This window comes from Oncorhynchus mykiss, chromosome 13 (assembly GCF_013265735.2).
Source record: "Oncorhynchus mykiss isolate Arlee chromosome 13, USDA_OmykA_1.1, whole genome shotgun sequence".
NCBI classification, from domain to species: Eukaryota; Metazoa; Chordata; class Actinopteri; order Salmoniformes; family Salmonidae; genus Oncorhynchus; species Oncorhynchus mykiss.
In genome coordinates, this window is record NC_048577.1 from 12,804,960 (window position 1) to 12,820,904 (window position 15,945).

Genomic DNA, 15,945 nt, shown 5'->3' on the forward strand with positions numbered 1-15,945 from the left:
TTCACCTACAGTACCAGTCAAAAGTTTGGACACACCTCCTCGTTCAAGGGTTTTCCTTCTTTACTATTTTCTACATTGTAGAATAATAGTGAAGACATCAAAACTATGAAATAACACATATGGAATCATGTAGTAACAAAAAATGTAGTAATAAACAAATCAAATTATATTTTATATTTGAGATTCTGTAAAGAATCCACCCTTTCCCTTGATGACAGCTTTACACACTCTTGGCGTTCTCTCAACCAGCTTCACCTGGAATGCTTTTCCAACAGTCTTGAAGGAGTTTCCACATATGCTGAGCACTTGTTGCCGGCTTTTCCTTTGCTCTGCGGGCCAACTCATCCCAAACCATCTCAATTGGGTTGAGGTCGGGTGATTGTTGAGGCCTGGTCATCTGATGCAGCACTCCATCACTTTCCTTGGTCAAATAACCCTTACACAGCCTGGAGGTGTGTTGGATCATTCTCCTGTTGAAAAACAAATGATAGTCCCACTAAGCGCAAACCAGATGGGATGGCGTATCGCTGCAGAATGCTGTGGTAGCCATGCTGGTTAAGTGTGCCTTCAATTCTAAATAAATCACAGACAGTGTCACCAGCAAAACCCCCCCACACCATCACACCTCCTCCTCCATGCTTCACTGTGGGAACCACACATGCAGAGATCTTCCGTTCACCTACTCTGCGTCTCAAAAAGACACGGCGGTTGGAACCCAAAATTTGGACTCATCAGACCAAAGGACAGATTTCCACCAGTCTAATGTCCATTGCTCGTGTTTCTTGGCCCAAGCAAGTCTCTTCTTCTTATTCTTGTCCTTTAGTAGTGGTTTCTTTTCAGGAATTTGACCATGAAGCCCTGATACACGCAGTCTCCTCTGAACAGTTGACGTTGAGATGTTTCTGTTACTTGAACTCTTTGAACCATTTATTTGGGCTGCAATCTGAGGTGCAGTTAACTCTAATAAACTCTGGGTCTTCCTTTCCTGTGGCAGTCCTCATGAGAGCCTGTTTCATCATAGGGCTTGATGGTTTTTGCGACTGCACTGAAGTGTTCTGTATTGACTGACCTTCATGTCTTCAGGTAATGATGGACTGTTGTTTCTCTTTGCTTATTTGTGCTGTTCTTGCCATTCTTGCCATTCTTGCCTTGCAGTCATGAGTGAACAGACAGTACAGGGCGGGACTGAGCACGCACCCTTGAGGGGCCCCCCGTGTTGAGGTTCAGCGTGACTAATGTGTTGTTACCTACCCTTACCACCTGGGGGTGGCCCGTCAGGAAGTCCAGGATCCAGTTGCAGAGGGAGGTGTTTAGTCCCAGGGTCTTTAGCTTAGTGATGAGCTTTATGGGCACTATGTTATTTCATAGTTTTGATATCTTCACTATTATTCTACAATGTAGAAAATAGTAAAAAATAAAGAAAAACCCTGGAATGAGTAGGTGTGTCCAAACTTCTGACTGGTACTGTATGTCTGCCTAGGAATCAAAGGTAAGCCTTTAGATTGGGATCTAAGGGCACAAAGGCACTATTGCGGTAAACCATGGACTCTGTCTCTATCTATAATCCAAATGCAGCCTGGACCCTGCCTGCTGTAGACAGACACATCACAGGCAGGAAGGCATGCCATAGATCCCTCTCTCTTATCATCTCTGTCTGTGTGGTGATAAGACCTTGAGGCTCAGACAATAACTCTGCTGCTCAGGTACGGATGTTACACTCCACACGTTCCACTCCCAGGGAGTCAGACACAACAGGAGTAGCATTATGGATAGACCTAGGTTCCAATGGTATAGGTTTTCTTAAAAGAATACTTGAAATAGCTATGTTTGAGCTTGCCTGCTGCAATGGATCCGATCAAGCAGGCACCAACTAAATCAAAAAGCAGTGCTTGTAGTATTGTTTTGCCTGAAGTTTCTCTGTCCATTTTCTCCTAAAAGTGGTAGCATCAGAGCCCAGTTGGCAAAGATGTATCTCTCCAATTGATTAAAGTTTGTTCTTTGATTCATTTGGGGGTTGGATGAGAAGCGAGTGAGTGGGAGTGAAAGAGACAGAAAAGGAGAGATGGAGAAGTGAATGATAGGGAGTCTTCTGCCAGTATAAGCACTAGTGATATATTGACTTGGACTCGGTCAACAACTGACCTCAGTTCCAGGCCCGTTGAGACGCTCCTCTTACCCCTTGTTCAGGTCAAAGATGTTAGAAACAGAGATAAGTACAAAAGGTTTCACATTAGAAAGTCATGATGACCGAAGAGCTTTAAAGAAAACAACCACATTGCTACCATAAATGGAGTTTCTTGGTATTTGTTAGATCTTTGTAGCAAAGTTGTCCTCCAATTTAACGTAATGGACAATATATGTCAAAGTCACTTATTGGCCAGGACTTCCTGGTTAAATAAATATTTAATAGATAGAAGTGAAATGGTGGACAATGCATAAAGTGAAGAAGTAGCAGTGAAATGCTCCTTTCATTGTTGTGCCTTAAAACTCCACATCTATGACTGTCAGGAAAGCAGAAGACCCAATTGAAAGGTAGGAAGTGAATATGCATTTCTTTAGCCTGTCTGCCTGTCAGTGTCCAGCCTACCAATAGTTTCCCTACTGCTGGTTCCTACCATTGAAATAGTATTATTCTTTTGTTCCTCTGTCTAGCATGACTGCCCGTTGTTGGAGACGGCAGTAAGGAACATAGCTGTGGTTTGGAGAGGAAGAAACCATAGATCTCTACCAAATGGCACCATATTCCCTACATAGTGCACTTATTTTGACCAGAGCCCAGTTAATAGTAGTGCACTATATATGGAATAGGGCGCCATTTGGGATGAAACCCATCATCCATAATGAGTTGGGCACGCAGATAAAACAATGTCAGAAAAAAAGAGCAAAGAGAGACAGACAGAGCGGACCGCACACGCACTAACGTAACACCAAAGAGCGAGGGAGTCTGTTGTTATGTGAAGATGGGAGACTATTGCCAAGTGGGCGAGTGTGCTCAAGCAACCGGGTCCAGTCAGTGTGTGTTGGTTTAGCTGTGTGTGTCAATGTTGGATATCCTCCCCTCACTCTCTTCTGAATGCAATATGTGGTCTGGTGGTTAGGAAAATGTTGGTGGTCAGCTGAAAAATCACACTCTAGTTGGGAGGAATTGTTCTAGTTCGCACTTGCTGGGGCGAACACTTCATTGGGTCAACCAGTTTACAGAAATGAGAGATGATTTACAGTCTGTTTTTCTCCTTTCATGACTCCCCCTCATCAATGTGTGCCAACTTATAAATCAGTTACCTTTGCAGCTTTTTAGAGGTTGCTTAAAAACTGGAGTCTTAAAACATTCAATGGTATTACAGGAACCCATACTACCATTATGAACCCATACCACCATTATGAACCCATACTACCATTATGAACCCATACTACCATTATGAACCCATACTACCATTATGAACCCATATATTCGTGGAGTACAGCCACATGTGAAGTAAACCAGGACCCAGTTCATCATGGGGTTAACACTTTGTAATCCCTATGGAACTTTCTATCCAATGTCTCACAGGCCTCCAGTCTGAACCTTGACTAGTCAGAAGACTAGGTTAACTGGGGTCACCAAACGTCCCTGCAAACAGATCAAGACATAACCTCCTCACTCCCCATAACTCCCCCAAACTCACCACCTCAACTAGGGGTCACGGAAAGTCCCTGAGACAGATCAAAATATAACCCCCCCCTCCCCACCTTAAACTCACCAGCTCACCTGGGGTCACCAAACGTCCCTGAAACAGATCGAGACCAGACCCCCACTCCCTAACCACCCCCAAAACCCCAACTCATCACCCCTCCAACTCCACTAAGTTATCATCCCCCCCACCTTTCAACATTACGAAGATATCCGGTCCCCAAGCCGCTCCTCTCCACTCCCCAGAGAGACCATCAATCATCCTGCTGTCATGACAACAGGGGAGGGCCCTGGGCTGGCTGATACTCCCAGGGTGTATCTGTGTTCTGTGTGTCAGACTGGGTAAAGTGATTGACAGGTCAGTCTACCATGGCAACTTGGAATGCTGTGGCTTTCTGTGATTGACATGTTGGAATATATTGTAGTAGGATTGTTCAATGGATGCATTTATTGATATAGGTATGTTAATTAGGGTTCATTTAAAGTTCTGTTTAATGATTACACCCGTCTCAGGCAAAGTTATAAGTACTTCAATTGAATCCAACAACATATGAAACAAAAAGGTTCATCAATTTGATATTGATTAATATGTTTTTAAATGTGTTTCTCCAAAGATTATAGAAAACAAACACCATCAGGACTGAGCGATGGCTTCCTTGATGTGTTGTGGTCTTTGAAATTATTTGTTATACAACCCTGTCACCACTCGGTTTCTCTATCTCAGGTTGAAAGGTCAAAGGTTAACCGTTTCAAAAGGTCAACAGTCATACTGTCAATACTGTCTATTGCTTGGCCAGACACTGGTAGCACACCAACGACTCACAAACAACAAACAAACCACAGACAAACCAAGCATAAGCCTTACTACTGCAGTCTGTGGGTTAGCAGAGCTGTGGTCCATGTGCCTCCATTGGTAAGAATGTGGCTATAAACTGTGGAGTTTTGGGAGAGTGAATGGGCTCAATGATTGTGACAGCTTTTCACGTCATTCCACACATAAGGCATGGAAAGTATAGCACAAACCATACAGTAAATATATCTCTGAATCACCACATCAATGTCACAATGCCACAGAGATCAGAAAGATGTTAATTGACATAACAATCAAAACCTGCAGAAAGCACAGGCACAATTCACACACACCATCAAAATGTCACAATCAGTGTGCAAATGTCTCAGGGACATCACACATCATCAAATCTAGGCTCAAGCTATCAAACAAATCAAGAAACAATTAGTCAAACTTATCAAACCTTTATTCTCATGTAGTTTACATTTATTTATTTTTTTGTCATTTTGTAGATACTCTTATCCAGAGTGACTTACAGGAGATATTAGGGTTAAGTGCCTTGCTCAAGGGAACATCAACAGATGTTTCACCTATGTTTCACCTCGGCTCACAGATGTGAGACGTTTCACCTCGGCTCTGGGATTCGAACCAGCAACCTTTCGGTTACTGGCCCAATGTTCTTAACCGATAGGCTACTCACCAAACTCTGTTCCATAATTTTCAGTTTAATTTCATAGATATTCTTGCGTTCCCATGCAGACAGAGGCTTTCAGGGCATAGGGGCACATAGTAACCTGTTCTTTATTACTTACGTAGCTTGGACCGGTTGAGGTTTGTGTGTCATCTGAAGGACCTGAAAGAGAAAGGAGTCCCGATACTGCTTGTCTTGCACAAGTCTACATTCACTCAGGCAGACACAGAGCAGCTGCAAACATGAGATAACGATGAGATGAGACGACATGAAATATGGTGTTCAGAAGACGTGTTCTGACCTGCCCTTTCGCCGACACACTCTTTTAGAGGCCATCAAATATCCCAGGATGACAGGATGATGCAAAGTGGTATGGACGACCATAATATCATTAGAAGATGTTTGAATATTAAAATTCTTCAAAAACACATGCACACACACACACAACACACACACACACACACACACACACACACACACACCAACCATGATCGAGTGTATAGAGTTTCACGTTTCAAGTTGTATTGGTCACGTGTAGAGAAACCCATAGGAAGAGTCTGCTAACATATAACTCTATCCCCGACGGCCTGTCCTGGGTGGAAAGACCTGGGAATATCAGAGTATCAGAACACAGCCATAGGCAGAACTGGAGACTTCTCAGAGGGGAGTTCCAGAGGAGCATGACGACTCCACTAACCTAACATGCCCAGGCCACCGCTGAGGAGGAAAGGTAAACCCAGGCCTGCCTCTGGGGAGAGAGAGGGGGAGAATGTCCACTGGTGTGTGAGCGTGTGTGCGAGTTTGTCTGTGTGTGAGCGTGTGTGTTTGAGTTTGTCTGTGTGTGAGCGTGTGTGTGTGAGTTTGTCTGTGTGTGAGCTTGTGTGTTTGAGCTTGAAGTAAGACAAGCATTGCTTTCCCATCGGAGGATATTCAACCCAATGCTTAGAAACCAAGGATAGAGCTGAGATAATATTGACACACTTATGCGCTCACACACACACACACTCAAGTCACCACAAAAATGGCAAGAGGGGACAGGCTCGCAGCTAGAGACCATTTCATCTGTAGGTCATGTGTGTAACAGTTTAACAGTCTTCCACCCACCACACCCTTACAGAGCCGCAGCTGACGACCCAAGGGCTCAAGGATGCACCGGGATGGGACACTTCCTGGTCCCTAATGGAATCCACAGGCACACAGGTGAAGACTCCCTGGATCCTAACATTAACTGAGAGACAGTTAATGTTCATCCCCCTAATTTTTACGGTTTACTATTCTTGTGAGGACTTTTGGCACTCACTCAAACACACACACACACACAACCTTCAGGATCAGTGTGTGTTACTGACAAGCCCTCAACCAACAATGCAGTTCAAGAAATAGAGTTTACTAAAGTAAAAAAAATCACAAAAAAAACAAACACAAGAAAATGACATAACAATAACGAGGCTATATACAGGGGGTACCAGTACCGAGTCAAAGTGAGGGGGTACAGGTTAGTCGAGGGGGGGGGGGGGGGGGGGGGGGGGGGGTTCAATGTAAATAGTCCGGATGGCCATTTGATTAATTGTTCAGCGGTCTTATGGCTTGTGGGTAGACGCTGTTAAGGAGCCTTTTGGTCCAAGACTTGGCGCTCCAGTACCGCTTGCCGTGCGGTAGCAGAGAGAACAGTCTATTACTTGGGTGACTGGAGTCTTTGACCATTTTTTGGGCCTCTACTTTTGGGCCTGCTCTATGTGGTTGAAGGATGAATGAACAGGAAGAGGAACCAAGCTAGCCATCAGAGCTGAAGTCGCCCACTCTTACTTAGGCCCCGGCGACCTTGACTGACTAAAGACCTTCCCTGAAGACTCATAGAAGAAGAAAGAATTACCTCTATGATATTTTATAGTGACCCGAAGGACTCACAGTAGAGGAACTCTATACAGCCATATTGGGGCTGGTACTGTATATTACTCTAGATTTAAGACTGACTTGGGGCCTGTAATGTATATTACTCGAGGTTTAATACTGACTTGAGGTCTGTACTGTATATTACTCTTGGTTTAAGACTGACTTGGGGCCTGTAATGTATATTATGTGAGGTTTAAGACTGACATGGGGCCTGTGCTGTATATTACTCTACTTATAAGACTGACTTGGGACCTGTAATGTATATTACTCTAGGTTTAAGACTGACTTGAGGTCTGTGCTGTATATTACTCTACGTTTAAGACTGACTTGGGGCCTGTACTGTATATTACTCTACGTTTAAGACTGACTTGGGGTCTGTACTGTATATTATTCTAGGTTTAAGACTGACTTGGGGCCTGTGCTGTATATTACTCTACGTTTAAGGCCGTCTTGAGGCCTGTAATGTATATTACTCTAGGTTTAAGACTGACTTGGGGCCTGTAATGTGTATTACTCTAGGTTTAAGACTGACTTGGGGCCTGTAATGTATATTACTCTAGGTTTAAGGCCGTCTTGAGGCCTGTAATGTATATTACTCTAGGTTTAAGACTGACTTGGGGCCTGTAATGTATATTACTCTACGTTTAAGGCCGTCTTGAGGCCTATGGACAGATCATGATAAAGCACCAGACTTCTTACACTAGAGGAATGACTCATTTTATGGGGTTGTATATCACATCTCACATGTCAACAAGAACGCCCCACTGTGGAGTTTTTACTGCCATGAAAGCTTTAGCATTATTTGTTAGTCATGTCTCGAATGGACATTTCAAGGCTGAGGATGTTTACCCCTGAGACTGTTGAATTGGCCCAGGGCGCAGAAGAGGAGTGTGTGTGTGTGTGTGTGTGTGTGTGTGTGTGTGTGTGTGTGTGTGTGTGTGTGTGTGTGTGTGTGTGTGTGTGTGTGTGTGTGTGTGTGTGTGTGTGTGTGTGTGTGTGTGTGTGTGTGTGTGTGTGTGTGTGTGTGTGTGTGTGTGCGCGTTGTCATGCTGCGTCACGTAGTTGGTAAGCTAATCATCATGCAATCCCTTCTCAAAGTCAGGGTATGAGTCTATTTTCCTTGAAAGTACATAATATCATGATTCCAAAGCTATACGATATTACATAGAACAAGTTAATTATCTCACATCTTCTTGTTCACAAAATTCATGCTAATGTTGTTTTTATGAGCCAGCGCCCAATTGACTCCCAGTCACTTTTCTTCTTATTTGGTATCATGGCGTTTGCACATTTTGTTTGTGCATGCCGCCACCTACTGTGTTGTAGTGTGTGGTCGATCACGTAGCCTACATTTTGTGATACAAAAATAAAAAAATGCACCACCAACTAACATCTACAGTGGCAAGAAAAAGTATGTGAACCCTTTGGAATTACCCGTACTTCTGCATAAACTGGTCAAAAAAATGTGATCTGATCTTCATCTAATCTGATCTTCATCACAACAATAGACAAACACAGTCTGCTTAAACTAATAACCAACAAACAATTTGACATTTTCATGTCTTTATTGAACACACCGTGTAAACATTCACAGTGCAGGGTGGGAAAAGTATGTGAACCCTTGGATTTAATAACTGGTTGACCCTCCGTTGGCAATAATATCCTCAACCAAAATGTTTTTTGTAGTTGCGGATCAGACCTGCACAACGGTCAGGAGGAATTTTGGACCATTCCTCTTTACAAAACTGTTTCAGTTCAGCAATATTCTTGGGATGTCTGGTGTGAACCGCTCTCTTGATGTCATGCACCGGAATCTCTATCGGGTCGAGGTCAGGACTCTGACTGGACCACTCCAGAAGGCTTATGTTCTTCTGTTGAAACCCTTCTGTTGTTGATTTACTTCTGTGTTTTGGGTCGTTGTCCTGTTGCATCACCCAACTTCTGTTGAGTTTCAATTGGCGGACAGATAGCCTAACATTCTCCTGCAAAATGTCTTGATAAACTTGGGAATTCATTTTTCCATTGATGATAGTCAGCTGTCCAGGCCCTGAGGCAGCAAAGCAGCCCCAAATTATGATGCTCCCTTCACTATACTTTACGGTTGGGATGAGGTTTTGATGTTGGTGTGCTGTCCCTTTTTTTCTCTACACATAGTGTTGTGTGTTCCCTCCAAACAACTCAACTTTAGTTTCATCTGTCCACATAATATTTTGCCAGTAACACTGTGGAACATCCAGATGCTCTTTTGCAAACTTCAGACGTGCAGCAATGTTTTTTTTGGACAGCAGTGGCTTTTTCCGTGGTGTCCTCCCAATAACACCATTCTTGTTTAGTGTTTTACGTATCGTAGACTCGTCAACAGAGATGTTAGCATGTCCCATTCTTCTTAACCTCAATGAGCATTCTGCTCTGTGCTCTTGCAGTCATCTTCGCAGGACGGACACTCCTAGGGAGAGTAGCAACAGTGCTGAACTTTCTCCATTTATAGACAATTTGTCTTACCATGGACTGATGAACATCAAGGCTTTTAGCAATACTTTTGTAACCCTTTCCAGCTTTATGCAAGTCAACATTTCTTAATCTTGGGTCTTCTGAGATCTCTTTTGTTCAAAGCATGGTTCACATCAGGCAATGTTTCTTGTGAATAGCAAACTCACATTTTGTTAGTGTTTTTAAAGGGCAGGGCAGCTCCAACCAACATCTCCAATCTCGCCCTGTTGATTGGACTCCACATTAGCTGACTCCTGATTCCAATTAGGTTTCGGAGAAGTCATTAGCTTAGGGGTTTGCATACTTTTCCCAACCTACACTGTGAATGTTTAAATGATGTATTCAATATAGACAAGAAAAATACAGTACTTTGTGTGTTATTAGTTTAGGCACACTGTGTTTGTCTGTTGTGATTTAGATGAAGATCAGATCTAATTTTATGACCAATTTATGCAGAAATCCAGATAATTCCAAAGGATTCGCATACTTTTCTTGCCACTGTATATACCACTATTACATACCACCAACTAACCTTCCAACTATATACCAATATGTCATAAAGAAATTAAATAACCACCCCATTCCACTACTTTGACCCTAACTGATCCTGGTGTAGGTTTTCTTTCGTTCAACACACCTTGTAAAACCTTGTATGTCCAAGTACTTCTCTGCAGCTGCCACCATCTGTTGTCTGTGATTTACGTACAATTTGTGTGGTACAGTTGATAACCATGGTAATGAATGCTAAGAAGCCAACCTCACTGAAGCACAAATCCGTATCACTCTCTATAGGCCTCGGCCTACTACTCAGCCTTGACCCATCATCCTCTATTCTCTTCACTGCCATAGCATACGACACCTTCTGTTCTACTCTGACCCTGGCAACCTCAACCTGTCTCACACTGGGCACTTCTGATCCCCAGCTAAATTGGCACCAAACAGCGGGAGTCACAGACAAGGAATCTTCTATTTCAGTTGCTACACCTCAACACTTAAAGCCACCCCAGTAATCACTCTGTTCAAAGGCACCCTGTTCCGGAGAGAAAAGGTCACACGGAAAAAACATAAAAATCATCACAAGTCCACTTTGTGCTACCTTCACCGATTTAACAGTACCAAACTTAATTTCTACCCAGCACGAGACTACACATGGATCAGCCAAAAGGTAGGTATCCAATTTCTCCAGAAGTGTCACTCCCCGCACAATTGGCCTAGCGTCATCCGGGTTAGGGATGGCTTGGCCGGTAGGGATATCCTTGTCTCATCGCGCACCAGCGACTCCTGTGGCGGGCCGTGCGAAGTGCGCGCCAACCAAGGTTGCCAGGTGCACGGTGTTTCCTCCAACACATTGGTGCGGCTGGCTTCCGGGTTGGATGTGCGCTGTGTTAAGAAGCAGTGCGACTTGGTTGGGTTGTGTATCGGAGGACGCATTACTTTCAACCTTCGTCTCTCCCGAGCCCGTACGGGAGTTGTAGCGATGAGACAAGATAGTAGCTACTAAACAATTGGATACCACGAAATTAGGGAGAAAAAGGGGTAAAATAAAAATAAATAAAAAGAAGCGTCACTCCCACTGGGCCCAACCCAGCTAGCAATGAGGAAGCGGCCCTCTTCCGGGGGGCCGAAACTGATTGAATCGGCCCAGAATCGGGTGTCGGACTCGGCCCGGAATCAAAATGAATCACTGCCCAGAATCGGCCCAAGTACATCAATCCGTTTCCATCTACCGGAATTCAGACGACTTTGCCAGCATCTTACCAGAATCCCCCAGAAGCGGCCTGATGCAAAATTAAATAAATGTATACAAAATGACCCAATTTAGTAATTTTAAATATTACTATTATACATACAAATTATTACCCAAAATAATTGTGTCAGAGGAACCATGCGCCTAGCCCACCACAGGAGTTGCTACAGTGCGATGGGACAAGGACATCCCGGCCAGCCAAACCCTCCCCTAACTCGGATGATGCTAGGCCAATTGCTCGTCACCTCATGGGTCTCTCGGGTTGCGACCGGCACGGGCATTGAAACAGCATCTGTAGTAACACAGTTTGCACTGCGATGCAGTGTCTTAGAACACTGCGCCACTCGGGAGGCTTCATCCACAAAGTTTTAATGCTTATCAATTGCCTTGCACAAAGTATCAAAATTCTAAAATATTACTTAAACAGGACTCTTAAAGAATTTTATTTAAATGTTAATTGTATTTTTGGATCACAGAAACAATAACAAAATATGGAAAAATATATAAAGAGAGAGTAGCCCCAATCTGCCGGAGCCCCAAGTAATACATTTGGGGCAGATAACTCACACCAGAATCGGCCCGAACTCAATTCCCGCAACCTAGCCATAAGTATTACTGTCGAAGGCGGCCCAGACGACGGCCGAGTCTGACTCTCAGCCGAAATCGTCCCAGATCCACTGTGCTTGCTGGGAAATCATCAGGTTAAATTTCTGAGCCATCAGAGCTATCACAGACAGCAGAATAGGGTTTGTACTTGGCGCCATTCTTCCTCAACACACATCTTCCCACTGCACTGGGCTCTTCTCCTTCTTCCTCTCTGTCAAAAACCACGTCTATCTGTTCACCACGCTCATACCACTCCTTCATCTGCTGTACTGCTTGCAGAACACCCACTGATGGCCTTATTCTTCTGTTCCATCTCTGGCCTCGCCATGCTCCCAAAACTTGCCACAGTCGCCAGCCAGGTCTCCTCCTCGTCATCCATTTTAGCCAACAATCCAACTTCACCACCTAGTTTCAGTCGCCGGTTGACAGCCTCCTACTCACTCCTTGAAGGAGAGGTCTCCAAACTTCCGGTGCCGACAGAGATGGCCACCTCGCTTCGCGTTCCTAGGAAACTATGCAGTATTTTGTTTTTTTAATGTGTTATTTCTTACATTGTTACCCCAGGAAATCTTAGGTTTTATTACATACAGTCAGGAGGAACTATTGGATATAAGAGCAAAGTCAACTCACCAACATTACGACCAGAAATACGACTTTCCCGAAGCGGATCCTCTGTTTGGCCCACCACCCAGGGCAATGGATCGGATCCCAGCCGGCAACCCAAAACAACGGCGCCGTAGAAGGAGCAGACGGCGCGGCCCTCTGGTCAGGCTCCGTAGACGGGTACATCGCCCACCGCTCCCGAGCATACTACTCGCCAATGTCCAGTCTCTTGACAACAAGGTAGATGAAATCCGAGCAAGGGTTGCCTTCCAGAGAGACATCAGAGATTGTATCATTCTCTGTATCACAGAAACATGGCTCACTCGAGATGTTATCGGAGTCGGTACAGCCACCTGGTTTCTTCACATATCGCGCCGACAGAAACAAGCATCTCTCTGGTAAGAAGAAGGGCGGGGGTGTATGCCTTATGATTAACGAGATGTGGTGTGATCTCATAACAACATACAGGAACTCAAGTCCTTTTGTTCACTTGACTTCCTCACAATCAAATGCCGACCGCATTATCTACCAAGAGAATTCTCTTCAATCATAATCACAGTCGCGTATATTCCGCCCCAAGCAGACACATCGACGGCCACATTTATTGTAGCTGGGGATTTTAACAAGGCTAATCTGAAGACAAGGCTTCCTAAATTCTATCAGCATATTGATTGCGCAACCTGGGCTGGCAAAACCCTGGATCATTGTTGTTCTAACTTCCACAACTCACATAAGGCCCTCCCCTGCCCTCATTTCGGAAAAGCTGACCACGACTCCATTTTGTTGCCCCCTGCCTATAGACAGAAACTAAAACAGGAAGCACCCGAGCTCAGGTCTGTTCAACGCTGGTCTGACCAATTGGATTCCACGCTTCCAAGATTGCTTCGATCACGTGGACTGGGATATGTTCCGCATAGTGTCGAACAACAACATTGATGAATACGCTGATTCAGTGAGCGAGTTTATTAGCAAGTGCGTTGGTGATGTTGTACCCACAGCATCTATTAAAACATTCCCCAACCAGAAACCGTGGATTGATGGCAGCATTCACGCAAATCTGAAAGCGTGAACCACTGCTTTTAATCAGGGCAAGGTGACCGGAAACATGACCAAATCCAACAGTGTAGCTATTCCCTCCCCAAGGCAATCAAACAAGCTAACAAGTATAGAGACAAAGTATAGAGACAAAGTAGAGTCGCAATTCAGCGGCTCAGAAACGAGAGTGATGTGGCAGGGTCTACAGTCAATCACGGCCTACAAAAGAAAAACCAGCCCAGTCGCGGACCACGATGTCTTGCTCCCAGACAGACTAAACAACTTCTTTGCCCGCTTTGAGGACAATACAGTGCCACTGACACAGCCCACTACCAAAACCTGCGGGCTCTCCTTCACTGCAGCCAAGAAAGCTAAGGTAACTGAGCTAAATGACTACCGCCCCGTAGCACTCACTTCCGTCATCATGCAGTGCTTTGAAAGACTAGTCAAGGACCATATCACCTCCACCCTTCCTGACACCCTAGACCCACTCCAATTTGCTTACGTCCCTAAATAGGTCCACAGACGACGCAATCGCAATCACACTGCACACTGACCTAACCCATCTGGACAAGAGGAATACCTATGTAAGAATGCTGTTCATTGACTACAGCTCAGTATTTAACACCATAGTACCCTCCAAACTCCTCATTAAGCTCGAGACCCTGGGTCTTGACCCCGCCCTGTGCAACTGGGTCCTGGACTTCCTGAAGTGCCGCCCCAGGTGGTGATCTCCACCCCGCTGACCCTCAACACTGGGGCCCCACAAGGGTGCGTTCTCAGCCCTCTCCTGTACTCCCTGTTCACCCACGACTGCCTGGCCATGCACGCCTCCAACTCAATCATCAAGTTTGCAGACGACACTACAGTGATAGGCTTGATTACCAACAACGACGAGACGGCCTACAGGGAGGAGGTGAGGGCCCTGGGAGTGTGGTGTCAGGAAAATAACCTCACACTCAATGTCAACAAAACAAAGGAGATGATCGTGGACTTCAACGGACAAACTGAAATGGTCCACCCTCACAGACAACGTGGTGAAGAAGGCGCAGCAGCGCCTCTTCAATCTCAGGAGGCTGAAGAAATGTGGCTTGTCACCAAAAACACTCACAAACATTTACAGATGCACAATAAAGAGCATCCTGTCGACTCCATGTTGTTGCCCCCTGCCTATAGACAGAAACTAAAACAGTAAGCACCCGAGCTCAGGTCTGTTCAACGCTGGTCCGACCAATCGGATTCCACGCTTCCAAGATTGCTTCGATCACTGGTACGATCACTGTACGATCCCTGCCTGGTACGGAAACTGCTCCGCCCATAACCGTTAGGCTCTCCAGAGGGTAGTGAGGTCTGCACAACGCATCACCCGGGGCAAACTACCTGCCCTCCAGGACACCTACACCACCCAATGTCACATGAAGGCCAAAAAGATCATCAAGGACAACAACCACCCGAGCCACTGCCTGTTCACCCTGCTATCATCCAGAAGGCGAGGTCAGTACAGGTGCATCAAAGCGGGGACCGAGAGACTGAAAAACAGCTTCTATCTCAAAGACATCAGACTGTTAAACAGCCATCACTAACATTGAGTGGCTCCTGCCAACATACTGACTCAACCCTAGCCACTTTAATAATGGAAAAATGTATGTAAAAAATGTATCACTAGCCACTTTAAACAATGCCACTTTATTTAATGTTTACATACCCTACATTACTCGTCTCATATGTATATACTGTACTCTATACCATCTACTGCATCTTACCATCTTGATTTAATAAATGTATCACTAGCCACTTTAAACAATGCCACTTTATTTAATGTTTACATACCCTACATTACTCATCTCATATGTATATACTGTACTCTATACCATCTACTGCATCTTGCCTATGCTGTTCGGCCATCACTCATTCATATATTTTTATGTACATATTCTTATTGATTCCTTTACACTTGTACAAGGTAGTTGTTGTGAAATTTTTAGGTTAGATTACTTGTTAGATATTACTGCATGGCCGGAACTATAAGCACAAGCATTTCGCTACACTCGCATTAACATCTGCTAACCATGTGAATGTGACAAATAAAATTTGATTTGGTTTGATTTCCCTGTCCCAGAATGCACCGGGCAGCCCATTGACGATGTATGGGCACTGTACACAATGGTCATTAATACGATTCCAATCGAGTTTCCCATTTCCTTAAAAGTATCAATTCAATTCAAGGGCTTCATTGGCATGGGAAGCATATGCTAACATTGCCAGAGCAAGTGAAATATATAATAAACAAAAGTGAAATAAACAATAAAATGTACAGTTAACATTACACTCACAGAAGTTCCAAAAGAATCAAGACATTTCAAATGTCATATTATCTGTGTATACAGTGTTGTAACGATGTGCTAATAGTTAAAGAACAA